At 37.1% G+C, this 26635-nt stretch overlaps 1 pseudogene; it reads left to right on the top strand.

The window, feature by feature from the left end:
* The first annotated feature begins 325 nt into the window (after positions 1-325).
* On the top strand, positions 326-25331 carry LOC118846873 (annotated as a pseudogene).
* Positions 25332-26635: the final 1304 nt, after the last annotated feature.

Raw genomic sequence — 26635 nt, 5'->3', positions numbered from 1 at the left:
ATTTAAGTCATCAATCCTTCTAGCTCCTCAACCAACCAAAACAACTTTATCATCACTGAATCATCATGGCCAAAATTAGCTTAAAAAATTCCATATGCTGAATTAGCGGAAGAAAAAAGACATTTTGTATGCACTGAATAGCATGTGTTAAGGATTGAACACTCATTGGCCAGCTATCCCATTACAGAAGGTAAATGGGTATGTTTTGTTAAAATAATGCAAAAACTGTTTTCTCTGTTAAAGAGGGTAGAATCACCCATTTGTTCCCTAACATCACATCCATTGCAGTATTTGCAGAGGAAGTAAAAATGTCACTAAAGAGAAGATGGGAAAAGTGGCCAGATTAGATCAAGTAAATATAGGAAATATCCGTACTGGAGACACAGCAATTTTGAGGGCATTGAGAGACCTCTTACAAGGTATTTAAAAGAGAAGAAGACACAAAGGATGTGGGAAAAATCTCAGACATTATTGATACCAAAAATAGGTAATCTAGAGAATATTGACAACTACTTACATATATGCCTACTTCCCCATCTATAAAAAATCTTTATGAGTATCATTAGCAACTCTTCAATGAAGGTATTTATAGTAGGGAACAAGGAAGTTCTCAAAATGTTATTCAGTGATGGCATTCAGCATCTTTATATTCTCATAATTGACTAAAAGAAATAGAGAATTCTATTGATTTTGCGGGTTATTGTTTTTTGATCATGGAAAATGTCTGCCAGCTAGACTAACTAGAGGAAAATGTCAACATCCAGGCTCTTTTACAATGAAATGTCTCCCATCCATATATCAATATCATCCAGGAATCCTCGCAAAAATGTAACCATAGCAATAATATTATTCAATGACCTTTTGACAATAAATATTAGATGGGACATAAAATAGAGATATAATATCACAAAAGTATTTAACACTATAATGGGGGGTATATTAGGAAGGCAGAATTTATGATTTCAAAGAGAATCTCATATGTGCCTAAAAGGTCCGGAACCACAAGATACAAGGAATTCTCTAGGCAGAAGGCAGGAGAACTAAAGCATGTATTCACACTCCACAATAACAAGCCCACAAACCAGCGTCCCCATTTTGATATTTTCATCAAAAGCTTCCAGGCCCAATAAGTCCGCCTTATAAGGGTAACCAAAAGGCCACAGAGAAGCGAGATGGTATAAGGCAAAATCATATACATGCTTCCCCTCTACGGTAAGAAGATTACCCACTAGCCTCTAGTCAGCTCTGCTACCGGCAGCTCAGCTTCGGCTGTAGGTGTCTCTGGCTCCAACCGGAAAAGGAAAGGAGGATCTTCAAGCTGTCCTCTCCCCTCTTATAGAGTTTTTGACATCATCAAGCGCCGCCTGAACGACTAGGGCCGATTGGTTCTTGACTTGGCCCCTCCCCCAGCGTAGACCACGTTAACACACCTCCCCTCAGCCAGCGCCACAACTCATCACACAGGAAGCTCTGGTCCTGCCCCAGAAGAGCAAGCCCCAGTGTCCAGGGAAGCTCAACGAGGCGAGCTGAGTCATTCAAAGAAAACAAAGTCCATTCTGGCTACAGGGGGGCAATCTAGTACCAAATCCAGGTAGAATAAAGATTTCCTGTGAATAGTGAAGTCTTTCATGTATTCTATATCTTTTTTTAACAGATAATATTGTGTTGGCTTCATCAAATCCCACAACATTGCACAACTTCTTGTACTACTCATTCACACAGGAAATATCAAATGGATGAAGGATGTCTATTATCCATCTTTAAACATGCATATGATTGGGCACTATAGATTTTCTCCAGAATATGTATTTTTGGATAGACAATACTTATGGAAAATTAACTGGGCCCAGAATTAAAAATGAGAAAAGCAGGCTAGATTGACTTTGAAAAACTGAAAAGCACTTTTACTGACCCTAAACTTCCCACAACAGAGAAAATCCATCTTTTAATATAGACATCTTAGCCATCTTTCTATAAATCACCAAGATCCGGAACACTACTACCTCTGAAGTACTAAAAATATACATTATGCAAAGAGCAATGGTAAGTGCATGGTGTGTATCATGTATATGAGCAGCTCAAAACATATAATCGATGAGGAACTCTGAGGAAGAAAAGGCATACATCATATGAGAAAAATGGAACATGGGTTGACCATGTGGCAGGTACACAACCAAAATTATCTACTAGCACTCTATGATGTCAGGAGAAAGTGAGGAAAGCTTCTCACATGTTGGATAGATACCTACATAAAACTGTTGGGAAGACATGAATGAGAGCAATACTGGATAGGTAGGCATCGATGGGTTATGATCCATATCATTAGTGAGAATCAATAAATTGATGAGATCACAGATTCTTTTCATATTTGAGAGATAAAAATTGAGGGGAACTGTATGGTGGTAGCCAGAGCCTGGGAACTTGACCTCGAGTATTGCAAAGAATGTAAGCTACCTAGAGTGAGTGTAAACAGTAAAAGAAGCTCAAACTATCTCGTGGGAACACTTGCATGTGACCTTGGGCCATCCCTGGCACTGTGCCGTCTTTGTTGTGTTTCTATATAATATCTGAACTGACCAGGGGTTGATACAAGGATCCATTCCTCCTTCTACCAAAGACTGGGTCTCATGACTAAACTACCTTAACCCAATTAACAATTACCCCTAATAAAATCTGTTAATAACCAAGCTGATATAGTCCTATAGCAACAATTTGGCTAGCAGCTGCTATGGCTGTGTAAAAGCAACAACAACCAGCACACAGAAGGGCTGCAAACACAGGTTCTTTTAATCTGCTTTACTAAGGAAAGCAATGTTAAGGGGTTAACAATCTTACTTTAATCCAACATACAAATACAAATCACTTAGTTCAGGTGAAAAGCCAACAACCTGAACTTCAGAGCAAGTACAAATAAATCACAAATATACACAACATAAACAGGCCAAATCACAATTCATAGTTACCAGGAAAGCATCAACATCTGGGTTTATGAGTCAGGGAGCTCATAAAAATGGCTTGCCCAGAGTCACACGCCACTCTTCCAGTGACTGAGAGCTCCAGACAGAATGCCAACCTTTGAACTTTTATTCTCTATTCAGGTCTCAAAGGACTCACACCTAATCAGCAAAAGGGCATGAGCCTGGGGTTTTACACTTAGTTAACAAAAGGGTGTGTGCCTGGAGCTTCGCACCTAGTAAGATTCAATCAAAGACACTTAATTAATTTAGCATTCTAAAAACAGTAAAAAAAAATGTCCCACCTTAATTACTAATACAGGTCCCCGCTTTCTTTGGTATCTCAGGATTTTCTCAGATGGTCTAGGTCTCTACAATTGACATGTCAGGGTAGAACAGATCAGCCCTCTGACATTTGGCTTTATAATTGGCAGAGCTGGCCCAATATTCTATCCCTTTACAAAAATTGTGTCCTTATAGGAACATTAAGAACTAGAAGGATTCCAATAGGAGGTAGCACTTGACTTGAACTTTGAAGAAAGCTAGGAATTTTATGAGATAGAGATTAAAGAGTTCATTCTAATAACAGGGCATAGCCTGTCCAAAAGCATATTAATGAGAGATGGAATGCAGTATATAGGGAACAGAAAATGCATAAGTTTGCTAGAAAAGAGATTGCAAGAAGAAGATGATTAATAAGGCTATAATGAATAATAAGGGCATAAGAATAGAAAAATAAGTCAAATCCCAGATTGTGAAAGGCCATAAATTTCGGAGGATCTTGTATTTTATCTTTAAGGGAAGGGGGAGACACTATGGCTTCTTGAACAACAAGGTTACGTGGTCACACCTATGCATTAGAAACATAAATTTTGCAGTATGAAGAGGATAAATTGGAGAGGGGGAGAAAACAGAGCCAAGGAGAATAAATAGGAAGTTTTTGCAATAAATTAGGCAAGAGGTAATGACTACTAGGGTAGAAGCTATGCAACTGCAAAAAAGGGGGCATAGGTAAAAGATATTGTAGAGGCAGATTGCTCTAGATTGGTAACTAACTGGATACACAGGGTGAATTAGAGGAGTCAAGAATGAGTCCAATGTTGCAAACTTAGTTGACTATTCCATTTCAAAATTAAGTAAAACTGAGGCAATAAAGTTCTGAACACATTCCTTTTATTGGTGAGACTAGTAGTCAATAACAAAATGGTTCTTGTACTCCCCAGCCAGCTAAGACCATGAGATAGAGCTTCCTAGCCTTCATATCATTTTGGGAAGTATAAAAGAACAAAAAACAAGTTTCATAGATGGAAAACAATGATTGGTTACAAATTCTGAAGTATCATAGGCAGCAAAAACAAAATAATTGGCTGGACATATGGGTCTAGCAACAGCACCTCCTTCCATTCTCCTGTCAGAAAAGGTTGATTGATAGAGTCCATCTGTTCATTGATTAAACAGAGATAACAGACTTCTTGGAGCCCACCTGCATTTTGTAAGGCTTGTTTATAGGATAACGGATCTCCCTGACTTGTACATGGGTATGCAAGGTTTTACAGAGATAACAATTTTCTTTCAATTAGAGTGATTTATAGGAAAACAATTTTTAAACTTAACTCAGAGGAAAATGGAATTTCTGGACTCATGAACTTCTGAACTTAACACAGAGACAAATAAACATGCCTCAGGCAATTACAGAATAAAATCAATTACAGAATGGAATCCAATAGAAAATCAAAAATCAATATATGATTTTTACAATTGGAAGGATGATGTTGCCCTCACTGGGAATAGAAAAGAACAAAAGAGGAGAGAGCTTCGTGGAAAAGATAGTGAGTTCTATTTTGAATATGTTGTGTTTGAGTTGCTTATGGGTCACCCGTACAGTCTTCTAGGGACAGATTTGATGAGCAGTAGGACACTTGAAAAGATTGGTTGCTTATAATTGCATCCATAATGTTGATGACACAAGACTGCACAGAAATGTATTCCTGATGAACCAAATTATAATTTAAAAATATTTGGAGAACCTCATAGTCCATTGGGTCTTGCACCCAGAATCCTTCCTGGTTATAGTGTTCCAAGACCTGAGATAAATAGAGCTGGCCAGACTAAGTCCCTAGTAAAGATAACTAGGTGGAACAGAGTGTGGACTTAGAGTAAGGAAGACCCGAGTTCAAATCCTCCCATAGAAACTTCTCAGTCCTGGTCAAAGTCATCTCTGTCAGCCTTAGTTTCCTTATCTGTAAAAAGGGGACAATAATAGCACCTATTCCACAGGGTTGTTGTGATGATCCAAAAGGATAACATACATGTTTCATAAACTTTAATGACCCATATAAATGCTGGCAGAAACCAAATGCTGAATGCAACCAGTCTTATTGCTGTAGGATTCATTTGTTGCCTCCTTTTCCTTGTTCCTTGGTACTCCTTAGCAGAGAAATTCATGATGAAATATCTAGACTAACAACATAGGATGCAGCCCTTGGCCAAAAGGTGGAAACATCCTGTAGTGATCAGTTGCTGTCAGACCCATATCCTCCTAAAGCAGGTTCACCAGTATCTATAGATAGGGTATTTATCAACTATTCATAGCCTATGTTGGTGGACAATTTTTCCCTGAACCTGGAATGCAGGCAACCTTCAATCCTCATACAATGTTATATGAAAATGGTGATGGTGGTTAGAGGTCTCATTCTTTGCCAGTGTGTCCTGATCAATTATGATTCCAGAGGACCAGTAACAAAAAATGCTCCCCAACTCCTGGCAAAAAGGAAATGGATGGAATAGGTGGAATGAGGTGTTTTGGGGTTTAGCCAATGTGAGAATTTGTTTTGATTGATTATTTATATTTGTTACAAGTTTGGTTTGGTTTTGGGGCAAAGGGTGTAAAAAGAAAATGAAATCACCTAGAGTTTGAATTTGATGAGACCTACCTAGTCCAACTCTACCTGAAAAAAGTTGTCTCTACAATATCACCAACAAGCTTAGTCATACAGGGTATTCCAAAAGCTTTAGCTTAAAACTATACTAAGGCTTTTGGGATACCCTGTATCATCTTTGCTTAAAAATCCCCAATGAAAAGGAAGCTATTACCTCCTGAAGCAGCTCATTCTACTTTCAGATAGCTTTAGTTGCTGGGAAATTTCTTCTGGAGAGCAAGTCTAAATCTACCCTTTTGCAACAGTCACCCTTGCTCTTAGCTCGGCTTTCTGAAGCAGACAGATCTTTTCCCCATGATATAGTCATTATATAAAGGTATCTCGGTGGCACAGTGGGTAGAGTGCTGGGCCTGGAGTCAAGAATACCTGTGTTCAAATCTAGCCTCACATGTTTACTAGCTGTGTGACCCTGGACGTGTCACTTAACCTCTATTTGCCTCTGATTCCTCAGCTATAAAATGAAGATAATAGAATCTCCCAGGGTTGTGGTAAGGATCAACTGAAATAACATTTATAAAGTGCTTAGCACAATGCCTGGTATTATATAAATGCTGGATATTATCATTAGCTCTTCAAATGCTTATAGACAGTGATCATGTTTCTTTTGAGTCTTCTTTTTTCTAGGCTAAATATACCCAGTCCCTTCTATCAATCTTCATACCATATGAATGCAAAGCTTGTCACATCCTCATCATCCTCCTCTAGAAACATCCCCACTTATCAACGTCCTTCCTAAAATTTGCTGCCCAGAGTGGAACACAATGCCTCAGATGTAGTCTGCACTTGGCAGAATGAAATGCAATTATCTTCTCTTCATTCCTGGAAGTAGTACCTCTCAGTGCAGCCCAAGATCACATTAGCTCTTCTATATATTTTATCACAATTATTGACTCATAATGAGGTGGCAATACACTGCAACACCCAGGTCTTTTTCACATCGTCTTATTCTGCTTCTCTTATTTTGTATGAAGGTAATATTTTGGACCCAAGATTTACTTCTATCCTTGTTATGTCTCATATTATTAGATTAGATTTCTAACTTGTACAGGTTTTTGAATCCTGACTATAACGTCTAGTGTTTTAGCACTCTTCCCAGGTTTGTGTAATTTGCAAATTTGATAATGTCTTTGTCTATTTGCCTTTGTCTATTTACCTTTCAACTGTAAAAGTGTTAAACAGCACGAGGCTATCTAAAGATTTCCTTGTTGAGTTTTTTTAAATTATAATTGCCAAGATAAATAGTTGAGTTAATTCACAATAATCCTGGCACAGAAACCCTTTGCATTTGGCTGGTATCTTCCAGCTGTGACTCTAAAGGACTGAGGCAGCTGTGGAAGGAGTGCCCATGAGCAAATTATCCCAGCTGGCTTTCCTCAGATTTGGGTTCTCCCCACATCATAAGAAACAGTACTTGTCTAAATTTATATACTATTGGGAGAGTTGTGAATTGGTCCAGGCATTCTGTAAAGCAATTTAGAAATATTCCCTCAAGGTTACCAAATTGTACAAATCCTTTGATCCAACTACATGACCATTAAGTCTATGACCCTGAAAATGAAGGAAGAAGAAAGATGAATATGTACAAATATATTTATCATTGTTTTTTTAAATGATATTTTTTCCAGTTACAGGTCAAAACAATTTTTATCATTCATTTTGACAAGATTTTGAGTTCCACATTTTTCTCCTTCCTTCCCCTCCCCTGTTCCTAAAATGGTAGGCAATTTGACATAGGTTATACATGTGCTATCATGTAAAACATATTCCCATATTAGCCACAGTTGTAAAAGGAGAAACAGATCACAAGGAAAAAACACAAGAAAGAATAAAGTGAAAAATGTTTCTATTTGCATTCAGAGTCTGTCAGTTCTTTATTTGGATGTGGATAGCATTTTCCTTTATGAGTCCTTTGTATTTGTCTTGAATCATTGTGTTGTTGAGATCTGCTTTACTCATAGTTTATCATCAGACAATGTTGCTGATATTGTGTACAATGTTTCCATGGTTCTGCTCATTACACTTTGCATCAGTTTGTACAAGTCTTTCCAGATTTTTCTGAAATCTTCCTGCTCATCATTTCTTTTTTTTAATAAATAGTACTTTATTTTTTTCCAACTACATGCAAAGATAGTTTTCAACGTTCATTTTTATAAGATTTTGAGCTTCAAATTTTTCTTCCTCCCTCTCTCCCATACTTCCTCCTCAAGGTGATAAGCAATCTTATATAGGTTATACATGTGCATCCATGGAAATATATTTCCACATTAGTCGTGCTGTAAAAGAAGAATCAGAATAAAAGGGAAAACACACACACACACATAAATGTAAAAATAGTATGCTTTTATCTGCAGACTCCATAGTTCTTCTCTGGATGTGGATAGCATTTTCCATCATGAGTTTTTTGGAATTGTCTTGGATCATTGTATTGCTGAGAAGAGCTAAGTATATCATAGTTGATCATCACACAATGTTGTTGCTACTGTGTATAGTATTCTCCTGGTTCTGCTCACTTCACTCAGCATTAGTTCATGTAAGTCTTTCCAGATTTTTCTGAAATCTGCCTGCTAATAATTACTTATTTTTTTTCCTTTTAAATTTACTTATTTTTAGCTTATAATATTCAGTTCCACAAGTTTTTCAGTTCCAAATTTCCTCCCCCTTCTGCTCCTCCACCCTCTCCACCAAAGGTGGCATGTAATCCTATATAGGTTCTACATATACCTTCACATTAAACATATTTTCACAATAGTCAAGTTGTAAAGAAGAATTATAACCAATGGAACGAACCACAAGAAAGAAGAAACTAAACAAAAAAATGAGAGAGCAAGTAGTTTGCTTCAATCTGCATCTATATTCCATAATTCTTTATCTGGATATGGATAGTTTTTTTCCACCATGAGTCTTTTACAATTATCTTAAAACCTTGCATTGCTGAGAAGAGTCAAGTCTATCAGAGTTAGTCATCACAGATACAATGTGTCTATAATTATGTACAATGTTCTCCTGATTCTGCTCTTCTCACTCAGCATCAGTTCATATAAGTCTTTCCAGGTTATCATGAAGTCCATCTGCTCTTCATTTCTTACAGCACAATAGTATTCCATTACATTCATATAACACAATTTGTTTAGCTATTCCCCAATTGATGGGCATCCCCTTGATTTCTAATTCTTTGCCACCACAAAAAGAGCTGATGTAAATATTTTTATACATATGGGTCCTTTTCCCATTTGTATGATTTCTTTGGGATACAGCCCTAGAAGTGGTATTGCTGGGTCAAAGGGTATGCACATTTTTATAGCCCTTTGAGCATAGTTCCAAATTGCTTTCCAAAATGCTTGGATCAGTTCACAACTTCACCAATAGGGCATTAGTGTCCCAAATTACTCACATCCTTTCCAATATTTATCACTTTCCTTTTTTTTTGTCATATTAGCCAGTCTGACAGATGTAAGGTGGTACCTCAGAGTTGTTTTAATTTGCATTTCTCTAATCAATAGTGATTTAAAGCATTTTAATATGACAATAGATAGCTTTAGTTTCATCTGAGAACTCCTTGTTCATATCATTTGATAATTTATGAATTGGGGAATGATTTGTATTCTTATAAATATGATTCAGTTATCTATATATTTTAAAAGGGAGGCCTTCATTGGAAATATTGGCTATAAAAATTGTTTCTCGGCTTTTTGCTTTCCTTCTGATCCTGATTGCATTGGTTTTGTTTGTGCAAAAACTTTTTAATTTAACGTAATCAAAATTAACCATTTTGCATTTCATAATGTCCTCTATCTCTTGTTTGGTCATAGATTCTTCCATTCTCCATAGATTCAACAGGTAAACTATTCCTTGTTCTCCTAACTTGCTCATGGTATCAACCTTTATGCCTAAATCACGTACCCTCTGGTTTCTATTTTTTTAAATCAAATTACTGAATGGCTTGTCTATCTTATTTTATTTTCATAAAACCAGATCCTAGATTTATTTATTAGCTCAATTGTTGTTGTTGTTGATGTTTTACTTTCAACCTTATTAATCTCACTTTTAACTTTCAGGATTTCCAATTTGGTGCTCATTGGGGATTTTTAATTGGTTCTTTTTCTAATTTTTTAGTTGCATGCCCAATTCATTGATCTGTTATTTTTTCCATTTTGTTGATATAAGAATCTAGAGAAATAAAATTTCCCCTAAGTACTGCTTTGGCTGCATCTCATAAATTTTAGTATGTTGTCTCATTGTTGGCATTCTCTTTAATGAAACAATTGTTCCTATGATTTGTTCCTTAACCCACCTATTCTTTTTTATTTAATACTTTAGTTTTCAACATTGATCTCCACAAGATTTTGAGTTACAAATTTTCTCTCCATTTCTACCCTCCTCCCATTCCAAGATGGCATATATTCTGATTGCCTCATTCCCCACCCCTCCTTTCTGTCACCACACTTCCCACCCCATCCCCTTTCCCCTTACTTTCTTGTAGTGAAGGATAGATTTCTTTGTCCCATTCCCTGTGTATCTTGTTTCCCAGCTGTATGCAAAACAACTTTTTTTAAAGCATATTCTTTTAAAACTTTGAGTTCCAAATTCTCTCCCCTCCTCCCTTCCCACCCCCTCCATAGGGAGGCAAGCAATTCAACATAGATCACACTTGTATCATTATGTGAAACACTTCCACAATGTTCATGTTGTGAAAGGCTAACTATATTTCTTTCCTTCCTATCCTGTCCCCCTTTATTCATTTTTCTCCCTTGACCCTGTCCCTTTTCAAAAGTGATTGCTTTTGATTACCTCCTCCCACTATCTGCCCTTCCTTCTATCACCCCCCCCCCTGCTTTTTTATCCCCTTCCCTTTACTTTCCAGTGGAGTAAGATGCCCAATTGAGTGTGTATGTTATTCCCTCCTCAAGCTGAATCCAATGAGAGTAAGATTCACTCATTCCCCATCACCTGCCCCCTCTTCCCTTCCAACAGAACTGCTTTTTCTTGCCACTTTTATGTGAGATAATTTATCCCATTCTATCTCTCCCTTTCTCCTTCTCTCAATATATTCCTCTCTCACCCCTTAAATTTATTTCATTTTTTAGATATCATCCCTTCATATTCAACTCACCCTGTGCCCTCTGTCTATATTCCCTTCAACTCCCCTAATACTGAGAAAGGTCTCATGAATTACACACACCATCTTTCCATGTAGGAATGTAAACATAACAGTTCAACTTTAGTAGGTCTCTTATGAATTCTCTTTCTTGTTTACCTTTTCATGCTTCTCTTGATTCTTGTATTTGAAAGTCAAATTTTCTATTCAGCTCTGGTCTTTCCATTGAGAAAGCTTGAAAGTCCTCTACTTTATTGAAAATCCATATTTTGCCCAGGAGCACTCTAATCAGTTTTGCTGGGTAGGTGATTATTGGTTTTAATCCTAGCTCCTTTGACCTCCAGAATATCATATTCCAAGCCCTTTGATCCCTTAAGGTAGAAGCTACTAGATCTTGTGCTATTTTGATTGTGTTTCCACAATATTCAAATATTTTTCTTTCTGGCAGCTTTCAGTATTTTCTCCTTGACCTGGGAGCTCTGGAATTTGGCAACAATATTCCTAGGAATTTTCTTTTGGGGATCTTTTTCAATAGGCAATCGGCGGATTCTTTAAATTTCTATCTTACCCTCTGGTTCTAGAATAACAGGGCAGTTTTCCTTGATAATTTCTTGAAAGATGACATCTAAGCTATTTTTTGATCCTGGTTTTCAGGTAGTCCAATAATTTTCAAATTATCTCTCCTGGATCTGTTCTCTAGGTCAGTGGTTTTTCCCATGAGATATTTCACCTTTTCTTCCATTTTTTCATTCCTTTGGTTCTGTTTTATAATATCTTGATTTCTCATCAAGTCACTAGCTTCCACTTCCTCCAATCTCATTTTTAAGGTGGCATTTTCTTCAGTGGTCTTTTGGACCTCCTTTTCCATTTGGTAATTCTGCTTTTCAAGGCATTCTTCTCCTCATTGGTTTTTTGGAGCTCTTTTGACATTTGGGTTAGTCTGTTCTTTAAGGTGTTATTTTCTTCAGTATTATTTTGGATCTCCTTTAGCAAGTCATTGACTTGTTTTTTATGGTTCTCTTGCATCATTCTCATTTCTCACCCTGGTTTTTCCTCTACTTCTCTTACTTGCTTTTCCAAATCCTTTTTGAGCTCTTCCATGGCTTGAGACCAATTCATATTTTTCTTGGAGGCTTTTGATGTAGGCTCTTTGACTTTGTTGACTTCTTCTGGCTGTATGTTTAGATCTTCTTTTTCGCCAAAAAAGGAATCTAGGGTTTGAGTTTGAGTCTGAGTCTGAATCTGAGTCCATTTTCACTGCCTGTTCATGTTCCCAGCCAACTACTTCACCCTTGAGCTTTTTGTCAGGATATGACTGCTGGTGGAGTAGAGAGTACTTTGTTCCAAGCTTTAGGGTCCAAGCACTGCTGTTTTCAGAGCTACTTCTACTCCACCATCACCCCAGGCTCTGTCACCGTAGGGCTCCTCCTCCCCCAAGAACCACCAACCAAGACCGTGATACAGATCCAAGCAGGGCACAGCAAGAGAATCTGCCTTTGTGCCCACCAAGTGCTCCTTGCACTCCTGCTCTGATCCACTGCTAGAATCCTCCCACCGTGTGAGCCAGGGACTCAGGAAGCAGCTGATGCTGTAGCTCTGGAAGCAGCCTCAGGAGTTTTCTGCTGCTGCCATTGTCACTCCCAGGGCTGGAGATTGGACAGCTCTGAACTTGATTCCGCGGTTTCCCCTTAACCTGCTCTTTGTGGGTTGAGAAGTCTGGTAACTACCACAGCTCACTGTTTCATGGCCCTAAGGCCTATTCTGGCTGGCTGATTCTGGGTCTGGTCTGTCCCCACATAGCCCATGCCAGGCTGCCCTCTGCTCTCAGCACCATGTGATAGACCCTTCCTGGTGACCATCCAGGCTCTCCTGGGCTGAAGACCTGTTTCCCTCTGCTATTTTGTGGGTTCTACAGCTCTAAGATTTGTCCAGAGCCATTTTTACAGGTGTTTGGAGGGATTTGGGGGACAGCTTAAGCAAGTCCCTCTTTTCCAGCCGCCATCTTGGCTCCACCCCTCCCCCCAACCCACTTATTTTTTAGGACTGGATGATTTAGTTTCCAATAAATTTTTAATCTATCCACTTCCCTCTGTGGAATGTAATTTTTATGGCACTATGATCCCAAAGGAATACATTTGATATTTCTGCCCTTCTACATTTAATTTTGTGGGTTTTATAGCCAATTACATGGTCCATTTTTGTGTAGGTGTCATGTGCTGGAGAGAAAATATATATTCCTTTCTGTTCCCATTCAATTTTCTCCAAAAGTCTATCATATATAGCTTTTCTAATATGCTATTTACCTTGTTAATTTCTTTCTTGTTTATTTTTTAGTTAGATTTACCAAGTTCTGAGAGGGGACAGTTGAGGTCCCCCACTAGTACAGTTTTGCTCTCTATTTCCTACTGTAACTCACTTAACTTTAAGAATTTGGATGCTATACCACTTGGTACATACATGTTTAGTATTGATATTGCTTCATTGTCTATGGTACCTTTTAGCAACTTTTTAATTTTGTTTTTTCACAACTACATGTAAACTTTTTTGATATTTTTAATGTTGAGTTTCAAATTCTCTTCCACCCTTCCTCCTGCCTCCCACCTTGAGAAGGCAAATAATTTGATATATGTTATATATGTGCACTCATGCAAAACATATTTTCATATTAGCTATGATGCAAAACAACATGCAGACCAAAGAACCAAAATTAATAAAAAAAATTTTGAAGTATATTTCAATCTTCATTGACATGTTATTAGTTCTTTCTCTAGAGGTTGATAGCAATTTTTTTATAATAAATTCTTGAAATTGTCTTGGATCATTGTATTGCTGAGAATAGCTAAGACATTCACAACAATTGATCATCATACAATATTGCTGTCACTGTGTACATTATTCTTCTGGTTCTGCTCATGTCACTTTGCATGAATTCATATAAGCCTTCCCACCCAGGATTTTCTGAAAGGATCCCTCTCCTCATTTCTTATAGCATAATAGTATTCCATGATAATCATATACCAAAAATTATTCAGCCATTCCCCATTTGATTGGCATTCACTCAATTTCCAATTCTTTGCCACCACAAAAGAACTGCTATAAATATTTTTTTTTACATCTATGCCCTTTTCATTTTTATTTTTCATCCCTTTGGGTTACAAACCTAGTAGTATTATTGATGGGTCAATGGGTATGTATGATTTTATAGTCATTTGGGGATAGTTCCCACTTGCTCTCCAGAATGCTTGGATCAGTTCAGAATTCCACCAACAGTTCATTAGGGTTCCAATTTTTTAGGGTTTTTTTTTGGCAGGGCAATTGGGGTTAAGTGACTTGCCCAGGGTCACACAGCTAGTAAATGTGTCAAGTGTCTGAGGCTGGATTTGAACTCAGGTACTCCTGACTCCAGGGACAGCGCTCTACTCTCTGCACCACCTAACTGCCCCAAGGATTCCAATATTTTTTTTACATTCCCTCCAACAATTGTTATTTTCTTTTTTTGTCTCATTAGACAATCTGATAGGTATGAGGAGGTACCTTAGAGTTGTTTTAATTTATATTTCTCTAACCAATATTTAGAACTTTTTTTTAATGTGAACATAGAGAGCTTTGATTTCTTCCGAAAAACTGCCTTGTTTATATCATCTGACCATTATCAATTGGGGAATGTATTTATTCCTATAAATTTGAGTCAGTTATCTATAGATATGGCCTTTATCAGAGAAACTTGCTCTAAAAAAATTTCTGCTAGTTTCTTGTTTTCCTTCTTACTTTGAGTGCATTGGTTTTGATTGTGGAAACACCTTTTAATTTGATGTAATCAAAATTATCCATTTTATATCCTGCAATGCTTTCTACTTCTTCTTTGGTCAGAAATTCTTCCCTTACGCATAAATCTGACAGGTAAGATATTCCATGCTCCCTTAATTTGCTTGTAATATCACTATCTAAATCATGTACCCATTTTGACCTTATCTCAGTATATGGTGTAGATACTGATCTCTTCCTACTTTCTGCCAAACTGCTCTCTAGTTTTCCCAACAATGTTTGTCAAATGGTGATTTCTTCTTCCAAAATCTTGGATCTTTGGGTTTATCAAACACTAAATTCCTATGGTCATTTATTACTGTGTATTATGTACAATCTATCCCATTTATCCAGCACACTATTTCTTAGCTGGTACTGTATTTTTTCATGATTACTTACTTTGTAACATAGTTTAAAATCTGGTACTACTAAGTTGCCTTCTTTCACATTTTTTTATTGATTCCCTTGATATTCTTGACCTTTTGTTCTTCCATGTGAATTGTGCCATTTTTTCTAGCTCTATAATTTGGTAATTTGATTGGCATGGCACTAAATAAGTAGGCTAATTTATGCGGAACTGTCAGTTTTATTATATTGCCTTGGCCTACCCAGGAGCAATTAAGTTTTTATTTTTCGGTTCTTCTAATCTATCTTTATTTGCATGAAAAGTGTTTCATAACTGTGTTCAGATAGTTCTTAGGTTTGTCTTGGCAGGTAGACTTTCAAGTATACTATATAGTCTGCAATTTTTGAAATGGAATTTCTCTGTTTCCTTCTGCTGTGTTTTGTTGGTAGTATATAGAAATGCTGATGATTTGTGTGGGTTTGTTTTTTATACTACAACTTGGCTGAAATTTTTAATTGTTTCAACTATTTTTTTAATTTATTTTCTAGTGTGCTCTAAATATACCAACATACCATTTGCAACGAGTGATAGTTTTGCTTCCTCTGTGATTATTGTTATTACTTCAATTACTTTTTCTTATCTTATTACTAAAGCTAGCATTTCTGGTGCAATACTGAATAATAGTGGTGATAATGGGCATCTTTGCTTATTTCCTCATCTTATTGAGAAAACTTCAAGTGCATCATCATTACAAATAGTACTTGCTCTTCTTTTTAGATAGATACAACTTATCATTTAAGACAGGTTCCATTGAGTCCCATGCTTTCTAGTATTTTTTTTTAACAGTGATGGGTGTTTCATTTTTTCAAAGGCTATTTCTGTATCTATTGACATAATCATGTTTTTGTCATTTTTCTTATTGATATGGTCAATTAGGCTGATAGTTTTCATAATATTAAATCAGCCCTGCATTCGCATTACAATTTCCAACTGGTCATAGTGTAAGATCTTTGTGATATATTGCTATAATTCCCTTGCTAGTATTTTATATCTAATTTTTGCATTGATATGGTTTAAGAAAATTGGTCTAGAGTTTTCTTTCTCTGTTTTTGCTCTACCTGGTTTAGGTATCAAAGCCATATTTGGGTCATGAAAGGAATTTAGTAGGATTCCTTCTTTACTTATTTTTTCAAATAGTTTATAGAGAACTGGGGTTAATTATTCCTTAAATGTTTGGTAGAATTCACTTGTGAATCCATCTTATCCCAGGGATTTTTGCTTAGGTAACTTGCTGATGGTTTGTTCTAAGATAGGGGTAAGTATTCCATTTCTTCTTTAAACTAAGCAGTTTATATTTTTGCAAATATTCATCCATTTCACTAACATTGTCAGTTTTATTGGTTATAATTGGGCAAAGTAACTCCTTTCATCCTCATTAGTGGTGCATTCATCCTTTCCATTTTTATTACTGGTAATTTGTTTTTCTTCTTTCTTTTTTTAAAAATCAAATTAACTAAGGGGGTATCTATTTTGTTGGTTTTTTTCATAAAATAAGTTCTTAGTTTTATTTATTAGTTCAATGATTTCTTTAACTTACTTTTATTAATCTCTTTTTTTTATTTTCAGAATTTCTATCCTGGTGTTTAATTGGGAATTTTTAATTATTTTGTTTTCTATCCACTTCAATTCATTGATCTGGTTTTTATCTCTTCTACTGATATCTGCAGTTAGAGTTATAAATCGTCCCCCTAAGTACTGCTTTGGTTGTATCCCACAAATTTGTCCCAACAAAAATCCCTACAAATGTTGTCATTCTTTTTAATTAAATAACTTATTGTTTTTATGATTTATTCTTTGACCCACTCATGCTTTAGGATTAGATTATTTAGTTTCTAATTAGCTTTTAATCCATGCTTTCATGCCCTTTTATTGAATGTTATTTTTATTTCATAATGACCTAAAAAGACTGCATTTAATCTTTCTGTTTTTCTGCATTTGGTTGTGAAATGTTTCTGCCCTAACACATGGTCAATTTTTGTGAAGGTACCACATGTAGCTGAAAAAAAATTCTCTTTTTCATTCCATTCAAATTTCTCCAGAGGTCTATCATATCTAAATTTTCTAAGATTCTATTTATCTCCTTGACTTATGTAGTTTATGGTTAGATTTACTTAGATCTGAGAAGGGAAAGTTCAGGTCTTCCAATAATCTAGTTTTACTGTCTGTTTGCCTCTGTAATTAATTTAGTTTTTCCTATAAGAATTTGGATGCTATGCCATTTTTGGTGCATATATGTTAAAAACTGATATTAATTCATTGTCTATGGTTCCTTTTAGCAAGATGTACTTTCCCTGCTGACCCTCATTAATTGGTTGTATTTTTGCTTTGAGATCATGATTGCTACACCTACCTTTTTTACTTCAGCTGAAGCATAATAAAGTCTTCTGTAGCCTCTTATTTTAACTCTGCGTCTCTCTGTTTCAATTACGTTTCTTGTAAACAACATATTGTTGAATTCTGCTTTCTAATCCATTCTGCTTTCTACTTCTGTTTTATGGATGAGCTCATTCCATTCACATTTACAATTATTATTACTGTATATTTTCCTCCATTCTATTTTCTTCTGTCTATCCTTTTCTCTCTCTCATTTTATCCCATCCCTCTTCTAAGGTTTGTTTTATTTCTTAGTACAGCCTTCTTTTATCTGCCTTCTCTTTTAACACTTCCTCTTCCTTTTATCTCCTTCCTCTCCTACTCCCATGTTAGGTAAGATAGATTTCTACTAATAATTGTGTGTACACATACATACAAATACATATGTATACATGTCTATGTATATGTACATATACATATATTCCCTTTTTCAACCAATTTAGATGTGAGTGAGATTCAAGCATTACTGCCCCCACCACTACTATTTTCCCTTTCACTGTAAAAGCTCTTTCTTGTTGACCTCTTTTATGTGGGATAATTTCATTTGCATTTCTCAAATTGCTAGAGATTCGGAGCATTCTTTAATCCTTAATATGTTGGTAACCATTTGCAATGATTTGGAAAACATTGTTCCTAGCTTTGACCACCTATCTTTGACCTTAGAGAACTTTTAAATCAGACAGGAAAGGTAGAAGTCTGGAATCCACACAAGACTGATCATAGGAGTAAGAGTTAATGAAATAGGGAAATCTATACCCAAGAAGAGAAGAGTGATCAGGTAATCTATATATTTTCTTCAATATTTTAAAGGCCAACATGTATGAAAAGATTATTAGGCTTATCCTATGTTGTTCCTGAAGACAAACTAGAGAAATTACAAGAAAACAAATTTTTGTTCAATATGGCAAATAATTATCTAATAATCAGAGTCCAAACATGATAATATGCTGGGTTATAAAGTAGTACACTCCCTGTTATTGGAGTATTTAGACTGTTTTCTTTTTTTCCTGTTGCTCATAGTATTTTCTCCTTAACCTATTTACTTCAAAACTTGACTATGATGTTCCTGTGAATTTTCACGTTGGCATTTCTTTCAGCTAGTGATGGATGGGTCTTTTCTATTTCTATTTTATCCTCTCATTCTAGAACTTCAGACCAATTTTCCTTCATGGTTTCTTGTACTATCATATCTAGAATCTTTTATGAGACAAGTCCCAGAAACTATATGTGTGTGTATGTATATGTATATATATTTATGTATACATATACACATATATAAATATATACTCTATATGTATATATAGGGGTGTGTGTGTGTGTGTGTGTGTGTGTGTACCTCAGACTAGTCCTACAAGCTTGCCCCAAATCCTTGGGTTCAGTCATTCTGGAGACCAATATGTCCTTACCTGAGTTCAAATCCTGTTACTAGCTATATAATCCTAGACAAGTCATTTAACCTCTCTGTGGTTCACTTTTTTCAACTGCAATACACATGTTTGTGTGTGTGTGTGTGTGTGTGTATTTGTGTGTATCCAAGAATAGTTTCCATTCAGCTGAATTAAATATTTATTGAGCAGTATTCATATGTCACTGCCAAGACACTGCAGATAGATTTTTTTTTAAAAAAAAAACATCTCTGAGAGGTGGAGCCAAGATAGTGGCATGAAAACAAGGACTTGCTTGAGCTCTCCCACAAATCCCTCCAAACACCTGTAAAAATGACTCTAAACAAATTCTAGAGCTACAGAACCCATGAAATGTCACTGTGAAACAAGTTTCCAGCCCAAGACAGCCTGTGTGGACACTGGGAAGGGTCTATCACACTGTGCTGGGAGCATGGGCCATGCCAGGACAGACCAGGCTGGAATAGATCAGGCACAGCAGGCCTCAGGGTACTGAATCACTGAGCTGTGGCAGTGGCTTCCAGACTTCTCAATCCACAAACACCAAAGACAACTTAGCAGGTCAGTGGGAAAACCCTGTTGGACCTAGGTGAGAGAAGGGCGCTGTCCAGCCCCAGCCCCAGGGCTGTGGAGGTGACTGTGGTAGTGGCAGTGACAGCAGAGCAGAGACAGCAGCAGCAGTGGTGGCTGCTTCTGGAGCTCCAGGCCCACAGACTGTGGGGAGAAACAGGTGGCTGATCAGAGTGAGAGTGCAGGAATTTCTTTACTGTCACTGAGACAGAAGTCTCTTGCTTTGTTCTCCTTGGATCTGGGTCGCAGTCCTGGTTGGTAGTACTGGTGGGGAGGAGGAGTGCTGGTGTGAGTGCAAAATCCCTGAAGCTTGAGAAAGAGCACTCTCCACTCAGGAAGCAGAGTTCTACCTTGGCAAAGAGCTAAAAAGACAAGTAATTGGCTGGGGAAATGAAGAGACAGCATAAAAAATGACAGACTATAGAATCTTACTTTGGTGACAAAGACAAAACATACAGTCAGAAGAAGACTACAAAGTCAAAGATCATACATCAAAAGCCTCCAAGAAAAATATGAATTGGTCTCAGACCATGGAAGAGTTCAAAAAGGAATTGGAAAATCAAGTAAGAGAAGTAGAAGAAAAATTGGGAAGAGAAATGAGAGTGATGCAAGAAAATCATGAAAAACGAGTCAACAGCTTGCTGAAAGAGAGCCCCAAAATACTGAAGAAAATAACACCTTAAAAATAGACTAACCAAAATGTCAAAAGAGGTCCAAAAAGCCAATGAGGAGAAGAATGCCTTCAAAAGCAGAATTAGCCAAATGGAAAAGGAGGTACAAAAGATCACTGAAGAAAATAATTCCTTAAAAATGAGAATGAAGCAAATGGAAGCTAATAACATTATGAGAAATCAAGAAATTATAAAACAGAATGAAAATATAAAAAGAATGAAAAAATGTAAGACAACGTGAAATATCTCATTGGAAAAATGACTGAACTGGAAAATAGATCCAGGAGAGATACTTTTAAAAATTATTGGACTACGTGAAAGCCAAAATGAAAAAAGAGCCTAAATATCATTTATTTCTTTTTTTTTTGTTTTATTTTATTTTATTTTTATTAGATTTTTTATTTTTAGCTTACAACACTTAGTTCTGCATGTTATGGAGTTTCAAATTTTCTTGCCTTCCCCTCCCCTTCCCCCTCCCCCCCAAGATGGCATGCTGTCCAATATAGATTCTACATAAACCTTTGCATTAAACTTATTTACACAATAGTCAAGTTGCAAAGAAGAATTACGACCAATGGAATGAAGCATGAGAGAGAAGAAACAAAATCAAAAAAGGAGAGGAAAAAAAGGAGAGCAAATAGTTTGCTTCAATCTGCATCCATCATGAGTCCTTTGGAGCTGTCTTTGAGCCTTGTATTGCTGAGGACAGCCAAGTCTATCAAAGTTAGTCATCACAGAATCAATATGTCTGTGGTTGTGTACAACATTCTCCTGGTTCTGATCCTCTCGCTCAGCATCATATCATGTAAGTCTTTCCAGGTTTATATTAAGTCTGCATCTTCCCTATTTCTTATAGCACAATAGTATTCCATTACATTCATATACCACACCTTGTTCAGCCATTCCCCAATTGATGGGCATCCCCTTGATTTCCAATTCTTTGCCACCACAAAAAGAGTTGCTATAAATATTTTTTATACCTACAGGTCCCTTTCCCACTTGTGTGAGCTCTTTGGGATATAGCCCTAGGAGTGGTATTGCTGGGTCAAAGGGTGTACACATTTTTATAGCCCTTTGGGCATAGTTCCTATTTGCTCTCCAGAATGGCTGGATCTGTTCAAAACTCCATCAACAATGTAACAATGTACCAATTTTCCCACATACTCTCCAGCATTCATCATTTTCCTGTTTTGTCATGTTAGCCAATCTGACAGGAGAGATATGGTACCTAAGAATTGTTTTGATTTACATTTCTCTAATCAGTAGTGATTTCAAGCATTTTTCATATGCCTAGAGATATCTTTGATTTCTTCCTCTGAAAACTGCCTGTTCATATCCTTTGACCATTTCTCAAATGGGGAATGAGTTTTATTCCTATCAATTTGGCTCAGTTCCCTGTATATTTTACATATGAGGCCTTTATCAGAGACACTGGTTATAAAGATTTTCTCCCAATTTTCTGCTTCCCTCCTAATCTTTGTTGCATTGGCTTTGTTTATACAAAAACTTTTCAGTTTAACATAATCAAAGTTATCCATTTTGCATTTTGTAATGCTCTCTGTCTCTTGTTGGGTCGTGAATTCTTCCCTTTCCCATAGATCTGATAGTAAACTATTCCATGCTCTCCCAAATTGCTTCTAGTATCAGCCTTTATTTCTAAATCATGAACCATTTTGACTTTATTTTGGTATGTGGTGTAAGACATTGGTCTATGCCCAGTTTCTGCCATACCATTTCCCAATTTTCCCAGCAGTTTTCATGAAATAGTAAATTCTTAGCCCAGAAGCTGGATTCTTTGGGTTTATCAAGGAGTAGATTGCTATAGTCATTGACTTCTGCTTCTTGTGTACCTATCCTATTCCACTGATGCACAACTCTGTTTCTTAGCCAGTACCAGGTAGTTTTGATGACTGCTGCTCCATAGTACAGTTTAATATCTGGTTATGGCTAGGCCACCTTCTCTAGCATTTCTTTTCATTAATACCCTAGATATTCTAGACCTCTCGTTCTTCCAGATGAATTTTGTTATTATTGTATCCAGCTCTTTAAAATAATTTTTTGGTAGTTCAATTGGTATGGCACTGAATAGGTAGATTAATTTGGGTGAAATTGTCATTTTTATTATATCAGCTCAGCCTAACCATGAGCAACTGACATTATTCCGTTTAATTAGATCTGACTTTAATTGTGTGAGAAATGTTTTGTAATTGTGTTCATATAGGCCCGGGGTTTACTAGACATCGTTTTTCAAAAAATTATTAAGGAAAACTACCCTGACATTCTGGAATCTGAGGGTAAAATGGAAACTGAAAGAATTCACCAATTTCCTCTTGAAAAAGATCCCAAAAGGAAAACTCCTAGGAATATTGTGTAGCAAAATTCCAGAGCTCCCAGGTGTGTTGGTGAGCAAAATGGGTTCTTGGCACTCAGTTCAATGAAGTGTCCTTGAAGAGTTTGGCTTTTGTTTCATTTGATTAATTCAGTGTATTTCATTGAGTCTTACTAGGTGCTAAGCCCCAGGTCCAAACCCCTCTTAGGTGCTAAGCCTATGTGGGTGTGAAGCTCCCAGGGTACTAAGGGGAGGGGCTAACTCCAGAGCCAATCATAGGAGCCTAAGTTCTGGTCACTCAGATGACCTTTGATGATGACTGAAATGGTATAAGAAGAGAAAACAGAGCTAAATGCTCAGGGCTCTCACTCTTGGTGGCATGCTGATGCAAAGACTCCGGACAGCTGCTGCTAAGAGCCCTCCAGCTTGCAAACCCGGATACTGGGACTTTGTTAAACTCTGGTAACTATGTATTGGGATTTGAATCAGACAAGGTCTGTCTATCAATGTTTGTACTTTGTATTTTGCTCTGAAGTTCAGGGTTCTGGCTTTTTTCCCCTGAAATAAGTGAATGGTATTTGTATGCTGAATTAAAGTAAGGTTGTTAACCCATTAACATTGCTTTCCTTAGTAAAGCAGATCAAAAGAACCCGGGCTTTGGCAGCATGCTTTTTGTTGGGCCTGTGTTGGTCTTTCACCCCCACAACAGCTGCTAGCCAGATTGTTAAAACACCAGGTCAAGGAGAAAATATTGCAAGCAGCCAGAAAGAAATACTTCAAATTTTGTGGAAACACAATCAGGATAACACAGGATCTAGAAGCTTCTACATTATGGGATCTGAGGGCTTGGAATATGCTATTCTGGTGGTCAAAGGAGCCAGGATTAAAACCAGGAATCACCTACCCAGCAAAACTGAGTATAACACTTCAGGGCAAAATATGGATTTTCAATGAAATAGAGGACTTTCAAGCATTCTTGATGAAAAGACCAAAGCTGAATATAAAATTTGGCTTTCAAATATTAGAATCAGGAGAAGTATGAAAAGATAAACAAGAAAGAGAAACATAAGGGACTTACTAAAGTGAACTGTTTGCATTCCTATATGGAAAAATGATATTTGTAACTCGTGAGAGCTTTCTCAGTATTAGAGTAGTTGAAGGGAATATACATACATACATACATATACATACATACACATATATACATATATATATATATATATATATATATATATATATACACACATATAGACAGCACAGGGTGAGTTGAATATGAAGAGATGATAGCTAAAAAAATAAAATTAAGGGATGAGAGAGGAATATATTGGGAGAAGGAGAAAGGGAGAGATAGAATGGGGTAAATTATCTCACATAAAAGAAACAAGAAAAAGCTGTTATAATGGAAGGGAAGAGGAGATAGGTGAAAGGGAATGAGTGAACCTTACTCTCATTGGATTAGGCTTAAGGAGGGAATAACACACAGACTCAATTGGATATCTTACCCTACAGAAAAGCAGGGAGGAAGGGGATAAGGGCAAGGGCTATAGAAGGGAGGGCAGATTAGGAGAGAGGGTAGTCAAAAGCAAACATTTTTGAAAAGGGACAGGGTCAAAGGAGAAAATTGAATAAATGGGGGATGGGATAGGATGGAGGGAAATATAGTTAGTCTTTCACAACATGACTATTATGGAAGTGTTTTGCATAATGATATATGTATACCCTATACTGGATCACTTGCTTTCTCAAGGAGGGTGGGTGGGGAGGGAAGAAGGGAGAGAATTTGGAACTCAAAGTTCAAAAAACAAATGTTAAAAATTGTTTTTACATGCAACTTGGAAATGAGATATACAGGCAATGGAGTATAGAAATCTATCTGGCCCTAAAAGAAAGTAAGGCAGAAGGGGATAAGTTGGGGAGGGGAGTGGGGTGATAGAAGGGAGGGCAAACTAGGGAGAGGGGCAACCAGAATACATGCCATCTTGGGGTGTGGGGGAGGGTAGAGATGGGGAGAAAATTTGTGGATGAAAATCTTGTGGAAATGAATGTTAAAAACTAAAATTAAGTAAATTAATCTTTAAAAAAATCTCAGCTCTCAATGAGTTTATGTTCTATTGTTCTGAATCCAACATCCTTACCCATATGGAAAGCAGCACAAAAGAAAACATAGGGCAACTTTTTATTCACATAATTCTTCATCCACAGATCTCAAAAGGAAGATCTTCCTGTTCCCAAAATCATCAGCTGATTCCCATGTGACCCTGATCCCACTCCTTGACACACAGCTACAGAACTTCACTGTGTGTCCATAGACCTACACAAAACTGCTCTGTGTTCTCCTATACCACTCATGCTTTGGACAATGGGATTCTCTTCTTCAGGAAGAGATTTAGATGGTATAGTTTGACTGTTGAGCAAAAAGAGGTTGCTTTCCAGGTATTAGAGCATTCTCTTAACCCAATGGATATTTATGCCACTTGGGAATCAGCTTCAGGGGCTACTGAGCTATGGGTGGATGGAAAATCCCTGATGAGGAAGGTTTTGGAAATAGGAAACACCTTGAGTGTGATTGCCAAGATCATTCTGGGTCAAGACCAGGATTCCTATGAGAGTGGGTTTGATATAAATCAGTCCTTTGTTGAGGAGATTGGGAATGTGTGTATGTGGAATTATGTGCTTTCACCTGAGGAGATGAAGGCCAATTGTCGTTGTGGCAATGTCTTAAGCTGGAAGAAACTGAAATATGAGAAGCATGGCTATGTGTTTAGTGCTCCGTATGTTATGGTTTGATTTCCACTTTCCTCACAGAATGTGAACAACACAATCAAGATGAATTTTGTTGAGTTATTATACCCTTTGTGATTAAAATCATTGATTCTCAGTCTTGGTTTTGTGTGTTTCTATTGCTTTGCTGAGCCCCTAAAGACACCCAGGTACTCTGGGTCAAATCAGAACTTGGGGAATGGTTTCTTCTCTTTATAAACTAAATACACACTTCTCTCAGGCAGAATTGAGCATGGCATGTGAAAATACACTATAGTATCTGGGTCTTGGCTGGGCTGCTTTAAGGAGGTCAAAGCCAAATTCTGATCCTTTCTACTAAACTGAGGTGGAAAAGCACACTAACCTCAGAATCCTTCCCCTATGCCTTGCTTTCGGTCATCCTTGAAGAGGTGATTTAGCCCTCCTCTGAGTTTGGATTTTGCCTTATACACTTCCTAGGTCTTTGACCCCAGAGGAAGTCATTTATTCTTTAATTTTCTTGATCTGTAAAATGAGAAGGTTTGACTCAATGGCCTCCAAGGTCCCTTACAGCTCTAAATTGATGATCCTATCACCTTCACTGAGGGCTTGGGAGATGGTCAATGATCCTCATGAAGATGCTGATTAAAATAAGTGTGACTACATATTTCTGTCATTCAGAACCCCAAGGGTATAATTTGTGTGAACAAGGTCTGATCTTGAGGATGTCCTCCTAAAATATTCTTTCTTTTGCTTGTATCTCTCCCACCCAATGTTTCCTCTGTGAAATCTCAGAATATAGCTTAAATATAGCTTGTATCTATGTTTTCATGATGTGGGTAAAAGAATTCCATTCTCCATTAGTAGCATTCAATGTACTAATGTATATAGCCAGTATGGGATAGGATTTATTCCAGTCTACAAGAAATAAAGGAAATATATCTAGTCGTGGGAAGTTTGGTGGAAGGGGGGCAAGTTAGAAGACCCCTTACCAATAGATTTGCCCCCAGCACACAGTTGATGTGAACACAGAAACTAAGGGGAAGATAGCAGAGACAAGACAATAATGTCCTAAATTCAAAGAAGTGTTTTCATTTTGTTACCACTTTATGAAGTGGGAAGAAGTTCTACTTGGTGGAACTGAAATGCATCTTTCCATTGTCTGACAGAAGATCAACCACATTAACAGTGGCCTTTAAAAAAAGTCAGTGGAAGTTGTTAAGTAAGTGGAGGAATGAGAATTTTGAAGAGTTGGAGCCCTGGAAACAAAAAAAGCTATGGCAGAAAGGACCCCTGTGAGTGGGGGGTCAGAGCAAACTTCTTTCTTTTTCCCTTCTCCCTACTGGCCATGG

This window comes from Trichosurus vulpecula, chromosome 4, assembly GCF_011100635.1.
Source record: "Trichosurus vulpecula isolate mTriVul1 chromosome 4, mTriVul1.pri, whole genome shotgun sequence".
Lineage (NCBI taxonomy): Eukaryota > Metazoa > Chordata > Mammalia > Diprotodontia > Phalangeridae > Trichosurus > Trichosurus vulpecula.
The sequence above is the reverse complement of the archived record's forward strand: the minus strand, read 5'-3'. Positions and strand labels throughout refer to the sequence as shown.